The following is a 24,755-nucleotide window of genomic DNA, read 5'->3' as shown; positions in this document are numbered from 1 at the left end:
AACACCAGTACAATAGCTCAGAGAAGGATATTGATAAAAATAAAGTAATTTTTTGGTGGGATTCATCTCTTCTAACCTTCACTTTCTGAAATTGGGGCACTTCAGTGACAGTTTTCTGGATTATCCACTTTTTTAGTATGTGCAGACCATGAACATTTTTTTGTTCATGGTATGCACATTGTTTCTGTACATGCTTGTGTGTGTCTGCGTGCACATGAGGGAACCCCAAGACATAAACATATCTCTGATATCAGTTTGCTGTAGTCCTACACAAGTCCAGCTGCTCTAGTTTTCTGCTGAAGTTTGGCCAGGTTTCACCCCACAGGTGGACAGTATCAGATTTCAATTTTTCCTTGGTTGTCTCATTGCTATTCATCCTTACTTTCCAAGAAAGATGTTGTTACTACTTAACTATCATCTTTGGTGGAAAGTACCTAAATTAAGTATTAACTACACTCTTCCACTGATTTTGTGATGACCTGCAATTTGTCAAATCATTTATTCCTCTACTGTAAGCAAAAAACAATACGAGATCTCCTCCCAGACAGCATTTCTGCTGAAAGGCTTGGTATTCAGGAGGTGGACCTACTGTGCCTGTAGTGAAAAATGAATTATTTAATCACTGAAAATTTACATTCTTGCTTCTGCTTTTTCTCCAGCAGTTGGAGAATATTTTACAGACTGTGAGGAGGGAGAAGGCATTTTTAAATCACATCCATTTTAACAATTTAGAACATTTTAATCCCAGCCACTGACCTTGCCAGAACACTGATCAGAACACTCCAAAGCATTAGTAAAATATATATGCAGAGATGATTTTTGCAACATGAGGTCATCCATAATGTTACACTTCCCACCACTGGCACAAACATACAAACACAAGCAGACAAATGCATGCTTATATTTTTGTATGCTATATGCACTTTCATACTTTTAAAATAACAACATGGGGAAGATTTCAGAGAATAGAGAAGCAATTAGTCTGGATAAATCATTAAGGTGTAACTCATGGACTGTGGATTAGAGTGTATATTCTACCAAAATGACTGTTGTTTTGACTGCTGAAATAGTTTGCTGCTGGTTTGGGAGAGAGCAAGAAAGCAGTGGCACAGGGTGCTCATTTGAATAATGCCCTAAATCAGTCCCATATGTTGACCCTGTGACCAATCCTTGCTGGCAAAAAAATCCAAACAAATCAGTGGTATTTTTCAAGTGGCTTCCAAGCAAGAGTCTTCATTCACCTAGCCCAGGGTACACACACACACAGAGCACTTTGCACCTGCATAAATAAGGCATTTTCCTATATTGATAGCAAGGAAAAAAAATCCTCTGTTTTGATTCATGCATAGAAAAATAATAGTGTATATAATTAATACAGCTTGACCAAAGTATTAGACATGGTTGCACAGACACCCTCCTATTTTTCTACCTCTAACAAATAGAGCATTATATAAGGCTGCAATCTTATTCCATGTGTGCTTTGGAGGGAATTGAGAAAGTCTGGCATTTAGCTACTACTTTTGCTGAATACTCATCTCCCATCTAAAATGAACTAAAACACATTGAACTTCAATGTGTAATTGCTGAACAGGAACTTAGAAATCTTCAAAATTGGTTACTTATTCATAGATGTTTCTATGTGTGGAGATGGTGCCGGTTCAAGGCTCCTCAGGCAGCACAGCAAGAACAGAGTTTCTCTTTGCCAAGGAAACTTCTGCCAGGGAAAATAAAGTGAGGTATGGAGAAAAGACCAATGTGATGAAGAACCAGGAATGACTCCTCAAAAGCTGAGCTTGCTGCTTCTGGTACATGGAGAAACCACAGATGATGGAAGCAGAGGACATGACTGCCAGGAGAGGCTGCCACCACACATGCTGCTGCCCCTCTTCCTGCAGCAGCTTCTAACCTGCTTGTAAGGCTGTGTCACGGGTAAGTAGGCTTGGCTACAGATTGTTTATCTTTCTTGAGAGTCCCTGGGCAAATTGAGCTTCTGCCTAGAGCTAGATCTGCATTTTGAGGCATTTTCCTGTAGCTAAAGTCAAGGATTATAGCCCAATAAAACCATCACACTAACTGCAGGACAAAAAACTGCAGAACAGTAAAGGTTATTCCTGATATAAGGATCTCACAGTCTGCAAGCAGTGGCCACAGTTAAATACAGTATACTTATGGGAAGGTTATAAGGGGACACCAAAATAGTTGTGGTCAATATAACAACTACAGACCTTTGCAGTCCTCTAAAGACATCATCAGAAAGGTGAAGGTTTGAGGGAATTGAAGGAGTGCATAGGGGTTTTGTGGAGAGTCTATCACTGATTAAGACAGAGGACATTCTTACACTTTTTACCTGTGGCAAAAAACAACTCTAGGAATTTGTGGCCTAAATTTGGTAGCAACAGTCGTCAGTCTACAAGGAGTTTAGATGGCACTTGAAAGCAAGAATGATAATATGAAACACAGACTGAAGGAAATCCTTTGTCTCTCTTCACTTGGGAAGGAGGTCTCCTAAAATTACAGCTGGGCTAATTTCATCTGTAGCGATTACGGCAGGTTTGATTCCAAATCAAAAGATTTCATTTCTCTCTATTGAGGATATGGATATTTTGCATCACTTTCAAAAGTGCTGTAGAATACTTCCAAATTTAGCACCACTCCAGCTTAAGAACATAAACACAGTATTTCAGGATGTAAAAACATATTAAATCAGAACTATTGTTTTCAGACTGTCTCTTTACATTCATAGATGCTAAGTATGACTGGTCATGATTTTGGAAGTGAAAATGGTAATTCTCAAGTTATCTGAGTGTGTCTGTTAATTTCAACCTTTCCTGCTGAAGACTTCAGCACTCTCCTAATAAGCCTATGTTTAGTCATATATCTGCAAGCCCAGTAATTCTTTCTTGCTCCACAGCTATGCCATTCTATGTTGCTTTATTCCAGCGAGACTTTGCATATTTTAAAACTATTATTTGAAAAATATTCTTGTTAACATTTTCCAATAACACTTCCAACTATTATAAGTGTTTCCCTTGGAATTTCCTCGCCAGAGAAATGTGTACCACACACACAGAAAAGATGATGAGCCCAGGTTGCATCAGTCCAGTCATATTTGCCCTCTATCAACAAGTTCAGTGAATCTGCCATGGGCAGGTGAGGAGCTCTGCCCAGCTGAGCCTGTGCAGTAAGTCTGACACCTCCAGCCTGCACTGGACCTGTTCAAAGATTTCCCTGTATGCAGAAAGTCCTCTTGTGTTTTGCATACCCAGCAGCACAGTCATGATAGCTGGTAATTTTTCCAGTGATGAAAAATTTTGTCCAACACTGTTGCTGTTTTCCTTCTGAATACATTTTGCACTATAAGAAGCGGACATGTCTCTAGAAACACAGGTCTGGGTGTAACTGCACAATGACAGATTGACCGAGGCCTGGTTCCTCTTCAGGGGTGTACAGCTCCCCAGGCTGACTGCGGGGTCACCGAGGAGCACAGCTTCTGCTCCCGCTGATGGCTGTGACAAACCAACGGACAGCCGCCCCAATCAATAGCTGCCCATATGCCATAGAGTGCCACAATTTTTTTTTTCCCAAGAAATTCTCCTCTACGTATCCTTAACTGGGTCAAATGCCTGCTGGATACGCCTGTCTTCTTCATTGAGGGTAGAAGTGACCAAGACAAGTAATTTAGACTAGACATACAACTTTGAAGTGCCTAATAACATTAATCCCTTCATTGTTTCCTAAGAAACTGGGTCATACACATTCAATTCCTCTCTCTATTTGTTTCTATATGTGTCTGTCATTTCCCTGGCTGCCTATTGGTTAACTCTGAGCAAGTCTGACAGAAGGACAGAAGGTTCAAATAAAATTACATTTCTGTAAACTTTGTGGAGTCAGTGGCTTGGTAATGGAGGTTAGCCCAGTTCAAGGGCTAAACAAAAAGCTACAGTGTAAGAGTAGTAATTATCTACTTGGTTTGGTCTGCCAGCTGGCCAGTCGGGACACATGCATGGACTGGCCAGTCAGCATTGGAACTGATACAGCTCATACTTCAGCTTCTTTAACCAAAATCCAGTAGACAGAGAGGCATGGGAAAATAGGTGGCACAGAAGAAACTGCATATATTGCAGAAGTTTGAAGTCACAGATAATCTCAGGTTACTGCAGTGGAACTGCACAGAGAGACGTACCTGATAAATGCATGTGGCCTCATTAATGGTTCGACACAGACCAATTTGCACATGAATAGTGTGACACATAAAAACCACGTTTGAAGTCCACATACTCTATTATATATGTTGTGCAACAGACACGCTTGATTTCTATATAAAAGTATGCACCATATAGGTAAGAGCCCCTAGGTATACATATAATGCATATACACATTCTATATATGCTGCATAAATACACAGTCTGTTACAGCTTGTATCATATATCTGAACTCAGTGCAGTAATTCACCACATAGTATATACAGTGTACTATGCCACTATAATACCCCATTACATACATATCATATGGTATTGATCTCTGTTCTTTGAATCAAATGCATAAACCTGTTTCCTAGAGCTCAAATCAATGAAAGAGGGGGGAGAGAAATCAATGTTTTGAAAATATTTTTTTGTTTTTTACCTTTAATATAGTCAATGGCTGACAGAAAAGTAAAGAGAATATGAGGAAGAGAAGACAAACATATGTATCTCAAATACAGATAGATTCAACATGTTTGTAATGATCTCTAAATGGGATGATTCTGCACAGGTTGTTAAGATATTTCTATCATTTTGTCCAGCTTTCCTCAGATAGAGAAAAGTGATGGTGGGGACCTCAGTAGAAAGCAAAAGCAAGCCAGGACTTAGTACGCTGTAAAAATCCAGCCTTTGGATGTCATTGGCTCAGGTGTGGAGGGCCAGCATAGCTGCCTCAAAGCCAGGCATGGGATGTACACCTGGCAGCTGCTGAGAGCCCAGAGAAAGGAGAGAGGGACTGTTACCTCTGAAATTCTGCTTCTGGGCATGACAGAATAAATGTATATGTGTTATCTGGTGCTAAAGATGTTCTTTCTGCTGGAAACTCTGCGCTGCAGCATGAGAGATGCTTCCCTGTGGCTACAAGTCAGAAGTAACAAAAAGCTGTGCATACTCAAATAGCTGCATTCTCCTAGGTGAAGCAGCTCTTTAACGTTACTTTCTGCTGCAACATGAGTCAGATCAGGTCTGGCTGGTTATCAGCTGCTGACTGTGAAGGAAGGGTGGAGAGGGCTTGTGAGAGTCTCACCCTGCTGCCTGTGGCATGTCTGTCCAGGAAACAAGCCAGGAAGCATTTGAAGGAAACTATTGAGTTTGGTACTTGCTGGGTGGTCCAATAAGTTTGACATTTTTCATGCACCTTATTTCCACTATAACTGGGTGGGGTTTTTTTCCTTCACTATTAAAATTTTGCTTTCCAATTTAAGAATTGTGATGGTGATTCTTACTTTTTTTTTTTTTTTCATCCCTCCTCAGTGTCTGCCACTCTCTGCCCCAGACTTTCAGGAAGAGAAAAACAAAGGAACTGTGGATGGAACATTTTTGATGTATCTGACTTTTGAGTTCACTTGGAACTCTGATAAAAGCTACCAAATTTCCCAGGCACCTGAAAGAAAACAGAGGTATTTCTTTGTCGTTTTCTCCTCCTTGGATAGCCTGCCTGTGTTGGCTGATGTTTCTTGCGGCTGTTCAGTGAGGAGAGACATTTAATTGGCTTATTTAATTAATAAATAATAGCCATTTAAAACACGACCAGCCGCTAAGCTAATGTGGGTTGCCAGTCTTAAGCATCATCCTTTCCTTCTCTGCAGAGGAATATGGGCATCTTCACTGGGTGTTTTTCAGCAGCATATTCAAGCTTTCATAGAACTCCTCACTCCTACAGCTCTCACTCCATTTTGTTGCTTCGGTTTCTCTGGGTTGATTGCAGCTGCAACATTTTCTCTCTTTCTTTTTTTATTTTTTCCCATAGAAAAAAAATTATACATAGCAATTTCACCCATGTTACAAACCTCTTAAGAATACAAATCTGCTTACTTGGAGATGTTTTTTGGCCTGAGTTGTGGTGAGAGGAATTGAAGGTCATAGCAAATGCTTCTGGCTTGCTAACCTAACACCCTGTGGCACCCCTCTGATTTTTAGAATTCCAGTAAGATTAATTTGAAGGAGGTACATTTCATGAGCCTCTTTTATTAAAATCACTCATGTGACTGTGTTTTTTTCCCCTTTTGAACAAGAGACAGCTTTTTCTTTTTCTCTGAGAGTAAAGATATATTATAGCTGCACCCATCAACTGCTTCTGTTGATGTCCAACAGAAGACGGGGTTAAAAACTTCTGGAGTATTATTCATTACTAAGTAATCTGTGAGCTTGTTTCCATTTCTTCTTGAGTCAGGAGGTTGACAAAAGCAAAAGGTCACAGCCCAGACAGGCTGTTTTGCAACACTGAATGTAAAGTGTGCTGCACTAGAAGTCACATAAGGTGCCACTGCCCATTTACTTGTGCTATGCAAAGTTAGACTGTGAAGCAATATAAAAGTGGCATTTCTATTGCATGAAACAATAGGGCTATCTCTGCTCATAGGAACAAGTCAAGCTCTGCATTTGGCCCAGATTTGGTGGCATATTCACCCCAGGGACCTCAAAAGGATTGGGAAGCTTTTATATATAATGTAATTCTGTAGCTCTGTGCTGGTGTGTGTGTGTGTGTGTGTGTGTGCTCTGCACTGTCACAGCTTCCATGGTGCAACTCCATGCAACTTCTATGGCGACTGCCTGAACAACTGCAATGAGGTGCTTGCTCAGACATCACCCCTTGCTGAAGGCCAGGGGGCCAAAGCAATGTTATAGTGTCACAGCCATGCAGCTGCTTCAGTGTGAGCCCAGGCCTCACTTCCTTGGTCTACGGAAGGATCAGAGTGGATTTGCAGCATTTGTGAATGGACAAAATTTCCTTTGACTTCAGTAAGATACAAGATTTGGGGATATCAATTACATGGGATTTTTTGCTTTGTGTGTTTTTTTGTGGCTTTTCTTTTATTTCTTTTTTTTGTTTTGTTTTGTTAGTTGGGTTAGTTTATTTGGGAACTTTGGTGTTTGGGTTCTTTCGTTTGCTTGTAGTTTAGCTAATTTTTTTTTCTTACACAAAAACTCAATATTATAACAAAATCATATCGGGAAAAGAAAGCATTATACTTTTGCTACAGCAGTTAAAAGTTCACACCAGGAGACAAGTTGCAAAGTGTTAACACAGCAATAAAAACATTATATCCTCTAGTTTTGATTAATGGTTTGGGTCTAATTCTCAGACTGCATCTTTAGCAAATTTCTTCAGTTCAGCTTCATTTAGATTGTGCATGAAGATTTCAATATTACTTTGGGAAAGGGACAATAAGTGAGATGTAGCACAAAACTTGTCTCTTGGGATTCAGGTAAAGTGAAACTCTGAATAATCCAATAATTCTTTCTTAATCAACACAATATTGAACTTTGTGTAAGTAGAATACTAGGATTTTCTGCTTCATCTCCATCTCATCTCATCCCATCCCACACCATCTCATTCAACAGTATTGAGGGTGAGAAGAGCACTGAGAATTCATAAGGCAAATCCACAGGGAGACAATTTTCATCCTCTCTTCTCCCCCAGCATAACAAAGACCTGAGGGTTGCAGAGGCACCCTTGTGTTACTGCCCTAGTTCAGCCTGTTTGATGATGTGTGAATCTTGATTGCTTTTCCCAACAATTTCTCAGTGCCAACTCTCACTTTTCTCCAGGTTTGGCAAAATTAAAGCCAGTTATGTTTTTACCTGGGTCTGATCCAAGGCCCAAGGATCCCTCCCCTGCCCTCATCTGGTCCCAGCAGGCTTCTGGCTGCTAAGGATCTGCAGGACTCCCAAGGAGTTACACCAGCAGCTTTGAAGGAAGCAGCTGCCAGTTCTTGCATACAGGCTTTCCCCAAAATTATCTTCAGCACTTGCTTTGAGAGCTGGTGTTCAGACGTCTTCTCTACCAAAGATGCTGCTAAACATGCAGCTAAAAAACCCCTACCTGTTCTACAGTACTTGCAATGCTAGATTTCGAAGTAATTGACCAAGGATGCAAGCAAAATCACAGCATGTGTTGGATGAAAAGGATGCATGGCATCAACATGCTCTGAGGTGATGCCAGACAAACCCTGTTAGATCTGAGGCCACAAACACCTCCCAGCACTGCTGGAGCTAAAGGAGAGGGCATGTGTGAAGAGTGTGAAACGGCAAACATTAGGATGGATCCTGATTTGCATGTATTTTTGAAAAAAAAAATAAAGCAGTAGGATCACTTTTCCAGGTTTTGTAAACAACACAAAATCATGGCTGAGGCCATAACTCTTGCCTCTAGATTCCAAAGACAGCATTCATTTTTTTAGGTGGAACCTCTGACACTTTGTCTTGTGTCCGAATAGAAAAATTCTCTTTCATTTGAACATTATTGCTTATGAAGGGAGATTCAAAGCAAATCTCTCAGAATTAGATGATTGTTTAACAAAGAAGAACCTTTATTCAGACAAATACCTTATTGTACTGGACATGAAGTACGGTTTTAACATGTCCATCACATAATGTAGGCTTTATCTTTGCAATGCTGTAGACACTAAAATACAATCAGATGAGAAACATCTGCTAGCTCTATGCAATGCTCTGCTTCTGATAACAAGTCCTGGCATAGGCATAATTTAGGTAGCAAAATATTGAGGCAGGTTCTTATAGGTGAAGTCCTCTTGGCCAACAGAGCACTGCTAACATTGGCAACAATGATTTTGACTCCAGAAGCTAAAGAAGGCAGAGGCTGCAGTCCTGGAAACGATGACGATCTTTCATTTGTCATCCTGGGGGTGAAGAATTTGCTTGTTACAAGAAAACTCAGAGCTCATCAAGGAGACTTGTTATTTATTAGTCCAAACTCTGTCAGCAAACTCCACCATCCTCTACTGCTTCAGGATCTGAAATCCTTGCAATACAGGACCGTAGTTACCATTTGTAGGCAAAATAGGTCAATATTTCCATTTACTTCAATCACCAAATATTTATTTCATGTTTGAAGGTCTCCCATGAAGGACAAAGGAGAGATGCATTTCCTAATCCAGTAAAACCACACTGCCATGCTTTTCCAGAAAGAAGCAGTCCCGTGGACTTTCCTGTCTTCTGTGCTACATAATCTGCTCTGTATGTTACTGAGAAACAAAGCAAGAGAGAGAAAGAAGTACACCAGGTGCTAGTAAATGAAGCATACAAATTCCCAGGACATTAACTCTCCTTTTTTAATTATGTGGAGAAAAAAGTTATGCAATGCTTATGAAAGGAGACAGGTTCATAGAGGAGAACAATACTACTACTTTTCCATGGGACTTTTTCAGTACAAGAGACAGGTGTACTCAAATTAATGAATTTGGCTTCATTATTTGTTTCTTTTTTTTTTTTTTCTTCACTTGGGCCTTTCAGAGAAGTTGCAATCCGTGGCAAAGAATAAGGGTTGCACCAATAAAAGTCTTCTGTTAAAAAGAAGTAAAACTTTTCCCCTCTCTGTTGCAAGGGAATACATCAGGCTAGTAAGGCAGTTCAACATTCCCACTGCTGTTGTAAAAGATAAACACTTTTTTCCATAGGGCAATATAAATGTAACCTAAGTTAGATACAATTAGCAATATTTTCTCCAAGACATTGTGAGGAAGGGGGTCTTGGGGGTGGGGGGGAAGAAAAAGCACAAAGATAAAAAAAAAGTTAAAATACAAGAAGGAAAGAAGAAATATTGCTGAAATCTAAGATGCCAGGAAATGTGTTTCAAAAATCAGATGTTTTTATAATGCATAGTGATCTTTGCAAAAAAATAATCCCCACTGCTCATAAAAATGACGAAATTATACAGTTGCAGAGAGTTTGCACATCCTCTTCCTGCCTACCCATGATTGCATATTTAACCTCAGCATTAAAAAATGTGAAAGAGTTAGAGGAATTTTTTTTTCATTCTATTGCTGTTTGGGCAAACAGACTATTTCCAAGATATATTTGTATTATAAAGGTTAGTTCCAATGTGCTCTATGTCCACAGCAGGGTTCAGATATTCAGAAGAGCAAAAACCACAGTTTCCACTACCTCAGTGGAAGGCAGTGGGTAGTCAATAGTCCTGGAAATCTGGCCAGTCTACTTAAATAACTAATTTAGGTAACTGAGTATTGGTGGTGAGTCCTTTTGCAGAACTCTCTTACCAGGACAAACAAATCAAAAATAGAACTTGCATCTAGAATTTTATGTGCAGTTCTTTGTCTCCATTTCCAAAATAAAAGAGTAAAATGAGAAAAATATGTCAGAAATGACAATATTAGGCATTGACTTCTATAGGGTGAGCTAGATTAAGAGTATCTGTCTTGGAAAACAGAAATCTAAAGGGATACATTATAAAGAAATAAAATGTAATGAACAGTATAGAGAAGATGAACAGTGATGGATTATTCACTATTTTTTCACAGTAAAAGAACTAGAAAGTGTCATCTTACATAAATTAATGGGAAAAAATCTATCAAGGATTATTAAGCACAAAAGTGCAGCTTTTTATTTAAGAGGTCATTAAACTGCAAATTGATGAAAACTGTGAAATACACTGGGAAAAAGATCACTGTAAACTTGTTCTGGTTTTCCTTAATTTCTGTGACTTGCTACTGGCAGAGAAGTGGTAGTGGCCTTCATGGACTTTTGGCTGGACACAGTGCAGCAGCTCTAGTTCTTCTAAATGGTTGGGCAATTCAAATAGCAGGGAACAAGACCCATGATGCAAGAGGTCATTTCATCTTTCTGCAGTTCATAGCTGAATAAACAGATCAGTGAGTAGGAGTTGAGAGGTAAATTAACTTTTGTATTCAGCACTGGCAGAAAGATAGTACAGCATCATATCCACTTCTGGTAACTGTAGTTTTTAGAGGGTGTCAGGAACTTGGAGGGAATACAAAAAAAAAGGAGGCACCAGAAAGACTGGGACTTTACTTTTCAAGGAGACAAACAGAAAGTTTTATCCACATTTTGGACAAAAAAAAAAAAAAAAAAAAGAGAGAAAATTAAAAGAAAGAAAACCAGTCACTCAAGGCTTTTTTTTTGATCTGCTGAGAAAATAAAGAAGAGCTGAAAATTAAATCCACAAAAATTCAGACGAAATAAGGCAGATGGGGGGAAGGGAGGTGTTATTTGGTTGTTTCAGTTTGGTTTGATTTGGTTTGGTTTGGAACGGGTTGGGTTTTTCCCCTTCCCAAGGGAAGGGAATGTTAAACCATTAAAGAAAATTACAAAAGAAGTAGTGGATTTTCCATTTCTTAATATCTTCAAGTAAATACTACTTTTCCAGTCAACCATGTTGTATTTTATTCAGGGTTAACAGGTTAAAAAAACCCCACTGCACACAAAATAGAAGGATAGCCCATTTTTTCTATGGTCCTGAGCAGTATTGTTGAGTTGGTGACTGTGAAGAATCCCTTTTGCATGCATTCCCCTCAGTGTCTCCCTCCAATCACATGCAGCCTATGTCTTTTCACGTATCCTGAATAGCAAACACACACTTTTGAACTTCAGGTTCCGTTGGAAGGGTTCGTAAAACCTTCACAAACAACTTTCTAAATGTGACTACCTTTGTTGATTGTTTCTGGAAGTGATGAACTAGGTTAACTAGGTTTATCACAAGAACCATGTAAAATCTCAAGGTCCTCTTCGAGAGATCTCAGAAGATTGTACTTTTCTACTTCATTTCAGAAACAAACTATACAAACTATGTATTTTATTTCTAGCAGAGAAATGTCTGAAGGCCTCAAGCAAAAGAGGCTCTGGAACAGCATTTAATGTCCTTGCCCTGAATATTTATTTTGAAAGCACCTTCTTCCTTTTGGGAAGTAAAAAAAGACCAATTCCTCTCAGGAGATTTAAGCTGCTGCTTTCTGAATCCTTTCTGTAGGTCCACATCCTCTTTAGAGTACAACCGTAGACTGGAGTCAAGCAAAGGTCTTTCAAACTTGAATGGAATTGAAGGATCATATGACCTCACCCTAAGACTCTTATAAAAGTTTATACCCCCAAAGTCACAGTCACAATTTTCAGCAAGCATGTTCATCTTCCAATTATTCTTTTTTTTCCCCAATAGATCTCTTCCCACCATGAATATGTTTTCCCACCAAAGTGTAGAAACTGGTACTTCTCCTTATTGTCTTCATAGAGAAATACTGTAATTCTGTAATAATTACTGCATTAGAACACTTCTCCAGTTACTCTGTTCTGGTTTTTAATAGATGTATGCTCTTTCTAATTATTATGTCCTCTAAAAATGTAGTAATTCAGTTTTATCAACCATCCAGCTTACTTACAACAGCACTGAATGGCATCTGGCCAGGACACAGTCCAATTGCAGCCTCTCGCGGTGTGGGTGTTGGGATGACACAAGATTGTAAAAGTCCTTGTTTCCCAGCCTGTGCAGCCAAAGAAGGAGTCTGAAATGTGTAGGATCAGCTTCTCAAGGTTGTTTATTTTTCCTTATTGATAACATTCTTTCTCTGACCTGCTGAGGTCTGTCCAGCAGGTCAGTCATGACATCCTGCAGGCCACCCCAGGTGGCATTTACATTTTATACCCAAAATTACGTGTATTATGTTTACAATATTGTGCCAATATCTATCACTTGTGTTAGACAGTGAGTCTCTACCTTAAACCAATAGGAAAGTGTCACCATCACACTAAGACATGGAGGACAAGAAGGAGAAGAAGGCCAGGACACAACAAAATTTCTCCATCTTGTACCCCCTCAACCCCATTCTAAAAACCCCAAAATTCTACTTTTTTCACCCTGCGTTAATTCAACTGTCACAATACTCAAACCCTTGTGGCTTGTAATTCCTCATACAAAGTTGGCAGTTTTTTCCATGGGTTAAAATCGAAGCCACAGGTGTTTTTGACTTCATTCCAAGGTCTCCAAGCCCCCTGCCAGGGTCTCAAGACAGCCAGGTCAGCCAGAGAGATGTCCTGGACTCTGACAGCAACCTTTCTTTATTCATTCTTCCCATGGAAGTGTAAAAAATTATGAGTCTCTTGGAAAATTTATCTCAGCATTTTCCACAGACTCTCCAGGCTACGCTTTCCTACCCGCTTGCTCAGTGCATAGCACAGTGTCAAATTCTTCAGTCAAGATATGTGTTTCTGTATCTACTGCTTCTACACAGTCTTAAAGGTTTATTACTGTTGTGTGTACTCAAGTCAAATAGTTCTTCCATGATGAATTGTAGTTTGTTACTTAATTCATACTGGAAAAAGAAAAGAAAAAGACATTTAATCAATCAATTGTTCAGAAGTGTAGAAAACTGAAAATGCAGCAGACATTTTCCAGTAACAGGGAATCTTTGCTGAGTATTGACTGTAGTGATTTATACTCTTCAAATCATTGTCTTTGTCAGAAAATATAATTCTCTCTTCTGTATCATTTGGAAACAATAAGTTAAATATCTCTTTAATTTTTCAAAAGCCTTAATGTAACAATGTTGAGTAAAAGTCCAAAATATTTAGGCAGCTTTTGTGGAATAAGTGTCATAGCCCTGGCTGTTAGACTGAGATATGCTCACAAGGATCTTGCTCCTGAACAGAGAGAATTTTTTTCTGTGCAGCCACACTTTTCATTGAACGATTTCCCTCTCACAAATGAATTCCTCTTGTAAAAACATTTCCTGTATTCACATAATTTACCTTAGGGTCTGGTCCATTTTTGGGGGTGGCTATGATGGAGAAGTGTGTGCTTTCTGCACTCACTGCCTACTGTGGTGAGGAATGGTGAGATGCAAAATGGGCCAGAGTTCAGCTGGCATAATTCAACAGCAGAAGTTTTGAAATCAGTGGATGTCTACTGTTTTATATCAGCTGTTCAAAAACTGAGGCAAAAGCACAGAGTCCAGCTAGCTGAATTTTGGAGATGTTGTCTAGAGCCAGCTTTGCAACTCAAGTTCCTCTCTAGCAACATCACAGAGCAAGGGAGGGAAGTGAGATAAAACAGTTAAATGTGAAGGTCATCCCAACACAACTCATTTGTAATTCTAAAGAACATTCTCTTGTGGTCTTTCCAGAAAGTGGTTTACCAGCATTTTACAACTATCGGTAATGCATGTGATAAAATGACCAACATATTTTAGATTGCTTAAGGAAATTTGGTCAAAGAAATCAAAAGATATAAATAAGAAATCCAAAATCCACAAAGACTGGCATCTGAAAAACACAGGCCTGTTGGAAAAGCCTTTGCAAGTGTCTGAGATTAGTCATATCAAACAATATCTTCTTTCTACCCAGGCAGCTCTATTAAGGTGAGGTTTTTACAGTTCTCCCCATCCCTGCCAGCTCTCCTGAACATGCCTGGATAAATCCATGCCTGTGTAGTGAGCCAGAAAGGCTTTTTTTTGTTTCTGTAGTCACAGAGACCCACATTCAGATCTGGCCAGCTCATGGGAAACTATGACCTAAAGAAAGGGCAAGTACCCTTAAAATCCAGCTGATTTGGTGAACACAACAGTATCAAGAGCAGGGAACCCTGGAATAGATTTGGAAGATAATTTTTGGACCCTGGTGTCTCTATTGCTACTTAATGACAGGGTGTTGGATTTGATGCTTTTGTCCCTGTAAAGATGGAGTTTGCAGCTGTATTTTGCCCAATGATTAAATTCAGGCTGATAATGGCTCTGATAATTACGTCTTTCCCAGACTGACCTGGATAGGAGTCACCAGAGTGGTTTATAGTTTATAATGAATTCAAGTCTATGAGTTTTTTATTTGTGTTCCTTACATTAAAATTATTTCAAAATTGATGTTAGCAGTTTCATTAAAGTACTAGGAATGATATTCCCACCTACAAGAGTCAACTAAAACAGATGTTTTCAGAGCAGTTTAAATTTGGAATACAGGCTACCTATCAAATTCTTGTGGTCTCTTCACCAAAATCTGTCACACTGTAAGAAGGAGACAAAATCCTGATGTTCAGTGCTGTTAAGATTTCCATAAAAAAAAGTTCACAAGCTCACCTCCACATAAGTGAAGGATCAGGCTAATGAGATATGGCCATAGTGGCATGTAGCCTGTGCACTGGAGGATGAGGCATGCCCTGATCATCCGCTGGGTGGGCAGAGATGCAGAACGGCAGAAGGTCTCCAGGACACCCTAAATGCAGAGGTAACATTTCCTGTGTCATTCCTGACAGATGTCCAGCAAACTTGCATCTACGCATTACTGCTGGTGAATAGTCCGCTGCTTCCCCAGACAAGATATTCCACAGCTTCCTTTCCTAAGAGCTATGAAATTTATCAAGCTGGAAGAAATTATTTTAAAATGCTGCTACTACAGCTTTAGGGGCCTTTTGACTATAGTACTGTCCTGTCTTATCTGGCAGGCAAGAAACTGGAGCGATTAATAAGAAATCCAACTTCCAATGATTAATCTTTGACCCTGGGAACATGGATTTGACCAGTTTAAGCAAGAAAAGGGAAAAAAACATGCAATGGTCTGTTTTTTTCAGTCCCCACAAATGAAGGAGAGAAGACACAGTGGATAAAGAGCAGACATTTAATATTAATTAAATTAATATTAATATTACTTAATAATTTAAATTATTCCTGTACCAGGAAGAGTACAGAGAAGGATATAGTCAAACCTAAAAAAGGGCTGAGACTGGGAAGAAATCATGGCAATCTTTTCTTCAGTGACATTTTTTTGCTGTATCAAACTGAATTGACCATTAAAAAAAAATCATTGATGATCAGTGGCAGAAATCACTTGCATTCTTTGCACACAGGAAGATGAGTCCTCTGAGCATGGTTCTGGAAATTCTTCAGCTGCTGGCTGACACCTTTTCTTACCCTTTGTGAATCAGGAAGGTGGGAGGGGATACAGCATATCTTGGCCAACAGATCATCTTCTGTTTTTTTATGAAACCAGCTTGTTGTAAGAATGCCTTCATTCATTGAATGACCAGTGCAAACTTTGGCTTTTAGTCTGCTCACGAGTTAATTTCATCTCCCTGTGTGGGTCTTTGCTATTGTTTTTTGCGCTCCTTGACTGACCTCCCACATCACTGTGCAATATTAATTTTTGCGTTGAAAATTTTTTTGTCCATCTCACTGAATCCTTGAACACCACAAGGCATTCAACCAGTTGACTGTGACTTTGTGAAGTTTCAACACAGAGCTGCACCACTGTAATTTATATGCCAAGAAGCTGCAAAACAGTTCTGTTGGAAAACAACCGGCAGATGTCTGCCAGGTGAAGCAACCAGTCTGTTTTTGTCACACCACACAGCTCCCAGTGCAACCCAGACTGGCTCTTAATGGATACCAGCCCCATCTTACACCAAAAGCCATTAATGGCTTTATGAAAACACTTCCTAAACATATCAATGGCAAAGTTATTTCTCCATCACAACCTGAGTGAGTCCAGTGAACTGAGGGAGGCTTCTCTGTTCAGTCCTTGTGGCTTTGGTGGCTGGCCTGTATAGCTCCTACACAACAGAGCAGTTTTAGAGCTGCCCATGCCCCCAGATTGTCCTGAGTCCTTTCTCCTGCCTCATGCTCAGAGTTGTCAAAGACGTGCCTAATAACAAGATGTTTCCTGGCAGAAATCAGGTACAAAAATGGAACCGTGTGCTTAGCTGCAATGTCAGCCTCACTAATGGGTGGGATTTGCCTGGGAAGCTGGGCTGTGGCCCCTCAGGCCCCCCCACTCACCGGCCGGACACCGACTCCCATTGCCACCCACTGCGGCCACTTCCTACCGCCACACAGCAAACCACCAGCGTCTGAATGGCACATTCGGCGCCACATCTGTTAGCGTTTAGCCTGAGTGTTGGCTGTCCTTCCTAATAATTCATCTCGAATAGGCTAAAGCAACACGCGGGCGTTCGTTCTCCTGATCTCTTTTTTTCCCCCATTGTGCCATTCAGCAGCCTCCAAAGCTGCTAAAGCCACAAAAATGTTAGAGTGATTGTTGGCCAATGTCAAACTTATTTTGGAGTGGTTGTCTTATATTGGGTGACATATTATTTACCTTTCTTATCTAAGCTTAATAGAGTTAAACAAATCAGCACTTCCTGATGGGAGGCTGCTAGAATGTGATTGAAGGAGAAGTGTTGTTAGGAGAACATATGTGCCTGAGCTTGTAGATTCTAACAGCTAAACTTTGGTGCTTCTGTTGTGACGTTACATTTCTACCTTTCCTGTCGCTTAACACCATCCAATGTTGAGGAATTAAAAAATCATAAATGCAAACACACTTTAATACACCTTTGTATGTTTCAGTACTTGTAATTCATGAGGTTTTGTAGAATATGTAGAGCAGACTCAAAAATCTCAGAGGCTGAAAGTGGAAAAAAATTATTTTTTTAACTCTCAGGTGTTTTAAAGCAAGTTTTTTGTAAAGTTAGCAAAACCTTCAGCCAAAGACAAGTGCTTGTTGGATTAACACAAAAGAGACAGCAGTGATAATTAAAATGATATAACTTTTTCATATTATGAAGAACATACACAAAAATACAGCGGAGAGTTTCACAACAGGAGCTTTAAATTTCAGCTTAGCCCTCCAAAAACCTGTGCCCGAAGACAGTGGGTTGGAAAAAGCCAGAGATCAAAACTGTATTGACAGAAAGCTCTCCCTATCTGCTAGGGCAGAGCAAACTCATGAGTGTGCTATCTGAAATCCTCATGTTATAGCTACCCAAAAGGGCTGGTATGGCCCCTAAGAGACATGTATTCTCTTCTGCCAAGGACCTTTGGCTTTAAAGAAAAGGATAGTGATTAGCCCAAGCAAGAGCCAAAATAGGGCTAAATTGCAAAGGAGTAGCAGCAGTTAGAGAGCGACCTCAATATCTGCCCAGGATTGTTTCCTCTGTGGTGTTTTTGAGGTCTTGCTGAGGCTGTCATCCCCTCACCCATGCCCCCACACACAAAGAGCTCACTGTTGGGCAGCCCTGATGGATGAAATCTCCCCCATCTTCCTACTGAGCAGGGGAGCAGCTGGGGAGTGAGTGCCATCTTCCAAGTAGGCATTCTGGCTCACCTTCCCTGGCCGAAAGCATCCCTCTCTGTGGCAGGTCTGGCCTGGCTGCCCAGGGGAGGAGAAGCTCACTCAGAGCCTTTTCTTTGCCCCAAGTTGGGGTGATAGACAAATGAGGGCAGGCTACCTGCCTTTGCCCCCCAGCAGTGCAAAATAAGTGCTCCCCAGACCTGAGCTGCTGCTGACCCTCTGCTGAATTTCTGCTGGTGCATTCCTCACAACTCTGGAAGTCTCAGTGGTGTCTTGATGGCAAAAATATTTTTTCCAAGTCTCCGTCTTTGTTTATGAGTGTCCCAGCTTTCCCAAGTCTTATGGTCATCACAGAGCCATTTAGAAAAGCAAAGTTTGGAGGCATTCTTGCACCTCTGGTATGGTCCGTGTGTCCTTGCAGCAGCCTGGATAGAGGTATCACAGGCTCCATGCTACATCAAGTGTGAAGAAAGGTATTATATGTATGTCTGCATACCTACAGGAAGAGCACATAGGGTTTTTATAGGTAAAATAAACTCAGATTGTGAAGGCCACTTTAGTAAGTGGAAACTTAGAAACATCGACCTTGAAAGAGCATCCTTTTTTTGATCAGTGCTGAGCCTAATATCTTTGGTGATGTTTTTATTTATTACATGATAATCTGGCAAGGAATTGGTAGGCCACTTGCAAAAATGATTAATCAGAAATACCAATCTTGTTCTGATTTGCAGCATAACAGAAAACAGCAGCTCTGTCCTGTGCTACTCCCCAGTGATTTACATCAGTATGTGCCAATGATGGAAAACATGGCCTGCCTGTAAAGCTACAATTAGGGCTAGTTTCCATGGACATAATCAGTTGGATGTAAAAAAAAAAAAAAGAAGAAAGAAATCTAATAAAGGGAACAATATAAAGTAACCATTATAAAATAACTGAGGATTTTACATGCCAAAATATGAATTACTTTAAGATATATGTTTCTACTGGCAATTTTTGTACTTTTTTTAAAATGTTTTACGAGACTATCCAAGTTGAAAAGTTCACATTTATACAGGAATAAAGGAAAAATCTGAAGAAGCCTGGAGTTTATAAATAAAAGTCATGATACATTAATATGCAGTTTCCAGAGGGTTCTACTTCACCATCTTCAACTTTAGATAAGCAGAGTTGCATTCAAAGGAAGTACTATCAAATAAATACAGGAATAAACAGCTGAGAAAGGCAGAATATTAACAAAGATCCAAATGCTGCTGACACTACATCAAGAGAGGGAACATTTTGACAACTTTATTCATGCCAATAATCACAAGTTGCCTTTTTCAACATTCAGGCTGCTAAAGTTGCCTTGTTTCACTTGTTAACCACTACAGCAAAATTAAAATAAGATTTCACAATAACGATAAAAGCTTTGATTCTTAATTTGAAAACTTTTCTGTTCTCCTGCCAACAATTTTTGATATATCAGAATTTTTACCTCGTAGGTTATATGCCCAAACCTGAGAAAAGCTGACCTGACTCATGCTGATTTTAGGTACCATCAGTCTTCTATAACACAACATGGAAGTGTAAATATGATGTTTAAACATGGCAAGAGATATTTTAATTTCCAGTGTTGTGGGTATCTGCAGTCATACTCTGTGCTACTAGTGTTGTTTCTTAGCCTGCTGTTCTCCCCTTCTCATGCTGGCAAAAGTGAGACTGTATCTAAATAATCTCTTTCCTTTGATGAGCTGTCATAGGGAAAGTTTTGTTGGTCTTGGTGTTTTTCTTTTCAAACACTGAACTTCTCTGGGATATTTCCCATTCTTTGTATTACAAGGTTAGACTGGTATGTGTCTCCAGTCAGGCAGCTGTAGATTTCTAACTCACTAAAACAAACATATCTCAAGTGTAATAATTCCTAGGAAGGAAATATGCAATATAAAAATATCTCTAATGTTTTAAACTGTACCCTGTACAATGCTGTATTACCATGTTAAGGTACAGCAGTACAGAGCCACCTTTTTACAGGTTATTTTTCTGTCCCCTAGCTATCTTTATTCAGGCAACTTTTACCATGTATGAAGGGACAGACTCACAAAATAAGGTATAACCAACAGTGGATAGAACACATTAGAGATAGCTAGGAAGTGAGGTAGGAAGCATTAACATTAGCTATGAGGCTAAGCATCAGCATGCTCCCCACCCCCAATAAACACCCTGCAGGACATTGCTTGCCAGGCCAGCATTTATCAGGTGAAAAATATCAGATCTGCTGCTGCTTCTGGGAGCAGGCTAGTCCTTGGTGTCACTGAGGTGCCATCTTTCAACTGTGTGTTTTCCAGTGGAACTTTATAACTTTCCTTGTCAGTGTTTTTCTCCTTAAATCTTTCATTTGTTACCCATGTTACTAATCCTACCTCTGCCTTCAATTCTACATTATAATTTGGCTGATTCTAGTCTACGTACTTTCTCACAGCTCTTTCTCATAACTCAGTATTTTCCATGAAGTTTGAGCTAAGGTTGCACAGCTGGGCTGTATCAAAACTAAGCCTAGGATCACAGGCAGCTGAACTCCTAGAAGGAGAATCACGAGGTGGGGGAGGAGGAGAAAAAGTCCTGTGTTGATGGGATTGTATCATAGAACTTTCCAAGGTCTTGAGGGGACCTCTAGTTCTAAGCTAGAGATGATGATGACAGTGCTTGTTAAACTTTGCCAAGCCAAATATCTAGGAGATAGATCTCTGCAGTCAAAACAGATAAAATTTTCCAGGCACTTGCAGTCAGCTATTTTTATGAAAGTGAAGGATGAGTCAATGTTCACAAATGCCACAAACCAAGAAATGAGGAAAGTCAATGCTACAGAATTTTAAATTTTAATAAATATTCTTGAGCTAAGGAGGAAGCCAAAACAGGTCAGTTTTAGGTAACTGCAGGATATGTAGAATTTATATTAATCTCCTGGCTCCTACACAGACCTTCTTTGTGCAATTTAAGGCAAGATATGTAAGTGCCAAACTAGGACTTGAAGATGGGTATAGGATCCCAGTAATACCAGCTTATGCATACAAGACTCCAAACTAGTTCATAAAAGGTTGTAAAATATCGGGAAAGAAAAAAAATCCAGATAAAGTGCTGTCTAAAGTCAAGTCCAGGCACATAACCCTGTTCACGTCAGTGCTAGATGATTTTCTTTCACAAAAACAAGTCACCACTTTTCAATCTTCTTCTCAAAAAGAAATAGTCAAGAAAATCTTTTCCTTATGAGTCTACTGGTTGCACTACTCACCCAAAAAGGGGAAACCTGGACTCTAGTCTCTCCAGTGATTTTGGAGATTGAGCCCATAGAATGTATATTCCATTTTTAAGGTAGTACTGCCCTATTGCTACGGCTGAACTGCTGTGACAAGTAAGAATATGGAAATCATGGTCCAGAGAGGCAAGTTGTCCAAAAGCTTCTTGAACTCAGGCTTGGTGCAGTGACCACTTCCCTGGGAAACCTGGACCAGTGCTCAACTACCCTCTGAGTGACATCTAATCTAATCCTCCCCTAATTCAGCTTCATGTCGCTTCCTTGAGTCCTGTCACTGGTCACAGAAGTTAGGGCCCCTCTGCCTTCCAGGAAGACAACAGCTATTCCCCATTTTGTATCATCTGCAAATTAGCTTAATATTCCTTCAAGTTGTACTTCCAAGTAATTTCTGAAGATGCTGCAGGGCACAAGGCCTAAAACAGAGCCCTGTGGAACCCCATGGGTGACCAGTGGCCAGCCTGATGTTATCACATTCACTGTAACCCTCTGTGCCCAACCCATGAGTCAGTTGTTCACCCATTGCATCATGTGTTTATGATCAGTCATGGTCATTGCGGTCCAGACTTCTGATGCATTTTTCAGTATATGGTCATTTGCTAAAATACAGGAATAGTCCAGAGAGTACATTGTTGTGTAGACTAATGTATAACATGAAATCTGAGTGCCACCACTGCTGACTATAATTTAAACAAAAGGAGTGAGATGACCACATATTGCTGAATGAGGTGATTTTGATACGTTGGTTTACAAAAGAAGACTTGGGTTATTGAATTCAGTCCACACAGGCTAAAGATGAGTGTCTAGCCTGCTGAATAAGGGAGATGCCAGCATTCCCAAATGAATGGTGTAGGCATGTCCCCGCTCAGTTAGTTTAGTGGCTCAGTTGTGAATGTCAGCTGATGCATTTGCCACGTGAGGAAGTGTTCAAATCATTTCCAGATAAAGTCCAAAACATTTGTTAACTATTATATTTTGAGGTTATCACTTAAAGAATTAGCTGCTGCAACTTTATAATCAAGCCATATTGTCTGACTGGCATTCCCTGTCTACAAGCTACAGCAACTTTATAATCAAGCCATATTGTCTGTCTTGCATTCCCTGTCTACAAGCTACAGCAGGCCAACCAATGGCACCTAAGTGTTTTCCTCAGAAACCTATTTAGGAGTCTAAACCTCGTTAATTTAAATGGGTGCTGTACTCCCCGGTGACCATTAGGCAAGTAGCTATATCAAGGATCTGGATGCAGACAGCACATTAGGTGCAGTGAAGGCATGCCTAAATTCCCTTGTACAGCAAGTCTTAAATTTATAAACAGAGTGAGTAGAAAGAATTTAGGTCAGGCTACAGACCAGAGCAGACCTAACAATAAAATCACTGATGACATGTGGACTGATTTCACCTCAGCACTAATATTTTTAACATTAGTTAATATGTCAGAATGTTGAGAACCTAATTTTTTTTTTTTTTGCTTCCTGAACAATAGACAGATCTTACTGAAGCCTTACATGCCATAGAAGAGCAATAAAGTATATGCAAGGCATGTTTTTATTCTACCTGCTTTTCCCAGACTGAATTGAGTCCCTGCTGAGAATACTCAGATTTAAAATAGTGCTACACTTTATGACTGTTGTTCTACACTTTATGACTGTTACTCTAAATCATATGCAATTAAAGCAACCACAAATACTAGTCCTTTATTAGACCAAATATTTCTTTCAGAGCTAGTCTATGGATTTCTCTATCCGTAGATGGGGTGAAGAGTGAACAGTCGACAGTGAGGTAGTCTGAAAAGGCACCTTGCTGTCTTTGCCCCACTTAAAAAAAACCCTCAAAAATAAACTAAAAAATTGTCTTAATGTGAGAACATTTGTATTTAAGTATTTACTCCTCTTGTGCAATCTATATTAATCACAAGAGAGAAGAAAGGGAGACAAGCAGATGTATAAAAAAACCTGTGAAACTTAGTGGAACAAATGGGATAATTTCCAATTTCTTTACTAGGTGTTAGATTAGGCCCAAAGGATTTACCAGCTGAGATCCAGTTGGCCTGCAACAAACTCATACCAAAGTTTGAGGCAGTTCATCGAGCACCACTGCCTGCCCACTGGAGAGAAAATATTTTCAAGGGTCTCTAAGGGAAGATGTTGCCTGCCCCAACACCAGGGTACCTTATCTTCTTCTGATGCTTCCTCCCTCATTAGCAGAGTCAAGAGATTTCTTTTCTACCATCACTTCACTGAACACTGAATTTGGTGCAAAAGCAAGGTGAGCTGTCTTTCCCCATGAGTAGCTTGCATGAAAATTGCTCTTACCAGTATTACAGGGGCTCTGTGTGTGTGTCACCACTGTCAGATTGAATTCTTATGCACAGATTGTGCAGGGACTGACTACAAAATCTTGTGGAGATATAGATGTGACCTTCTAGCCACCATCATACCAAGGCCCACACTTACAATTTTAATGTAAACATACATAAATAAAGAAGGATTAAAGACCTGGTGAAGTCAAAAAGGTAAAAGATATGAGGGAATTACACATAATTCCCTCAAACTGCTCACCAGCTGATGATGTGCTATTTTCCACATTTGCTGCATTTCACCTAAAAAAAGGGAATCCAGATTTTCTTATATTTGTACCAGTTCTTATGTTACTCTTACACACACTGTTTATTTCCTGGCATTTAGTTGGAGAACACCTCCAAAGGAGCAGCTGAAGTACATGTAGGATGCTTGCCCTCTCATGAGAAAAATATCAATAACATAACAGATGAATCACATTTCCAACATGTTAATAAACACCTACAAACCTCTCAACACTCTTCCAGGCCTAATCCCAAGAAAGTTTAAACTCACGTGCACATGCAAACATGCACAAACTCAGCCATGGGGGATCTCCAGCTGTCCACTTACCCCTGCTGCTGCCTGTAGCCCACTGATACCTCCACAGGTCAGGGCTCATTGCTGGGGTGGGCTCCCATGCCTCCTGCCTGTTCTCCAGGTGCTGACTGCTCCGAGGGGAGCCAGCTCTGCTGTGCCTGTCAGAGGTCAGGGTGCACCGGGTGTCTCTGCTGGGGGAACATCAGGCTTTGACTACCATTGTTTTCACATCACAATCTCCACCCCTATTGCACATTGAGATCCTTCTTTATTATTTCCTTTCAAGCTTAATTCCTTTTTTGTTTCAAAAGTTTATGTAATTGCTATTTACTCTGGCTTATGGTTATCTACCTCTTTAACACTCTTTAACAGTTTTGGGGTGGTTTTGTGTATTCGATCCAAACATGCTGTTTACAGCCACACACTTATCTTAGGAGGTGGGGTTATCCCCACTGCACAGGCACTTTTCCAAGGGTGGGCTGTGCAAGCATCCCCTCAGTGGGCCCGGGATCATTTCAA

General features: G+C 40.0%; 2 long non-coding RNA genes across 2 annotated transcripts in view; one reads left to right on the top strand and one right to left on the bottom strand.

Moving 5' to 3' along the window:
* The window catches only part of LOC110479691 (uncharacterized), a 258,058-nt gene that overhangs the window by 80,939 nt on the left and 152,364 nt on the right, over positions 1–24,755 (bottom strand). The gene's annotated exons all lie outside the window — the stretch shown is intronic.
* The window catches only part of LOC110479692 (uncharacterized), an 82,951-nt gene continuing 60,023 nt past the window's right edge, over positions 1,828–24,755 (top strand). The window contains exon 1 of the long non-coding RNA XR_002466974.3: positions 1,828–1,929. This is a non-coding gene — a long non-coding RNA (uncharacterized LOC110479692). The remainder of the gene's footprint in view (positions 1,930–24,755) is intronic.

Source organism: Lonchura striata, chromosome 3 (genome assembly GCF_046129695.1).
Source record: "Lonchura striata isolate bLonStr1 chromosome 3, bLonStr1.mat, whole genome shotgun sequence".
Taxonomy (NCBI): Eukaryota; Metazoa; Chordata; class Aves; order Passeriformes; family Estrildidae; genus Lonchura; species Lonchura striata.
Note: the sequence above shows the minus strand (reverse complement) of the source record. Positions and strands in the feature narration are given on the sequence as shown.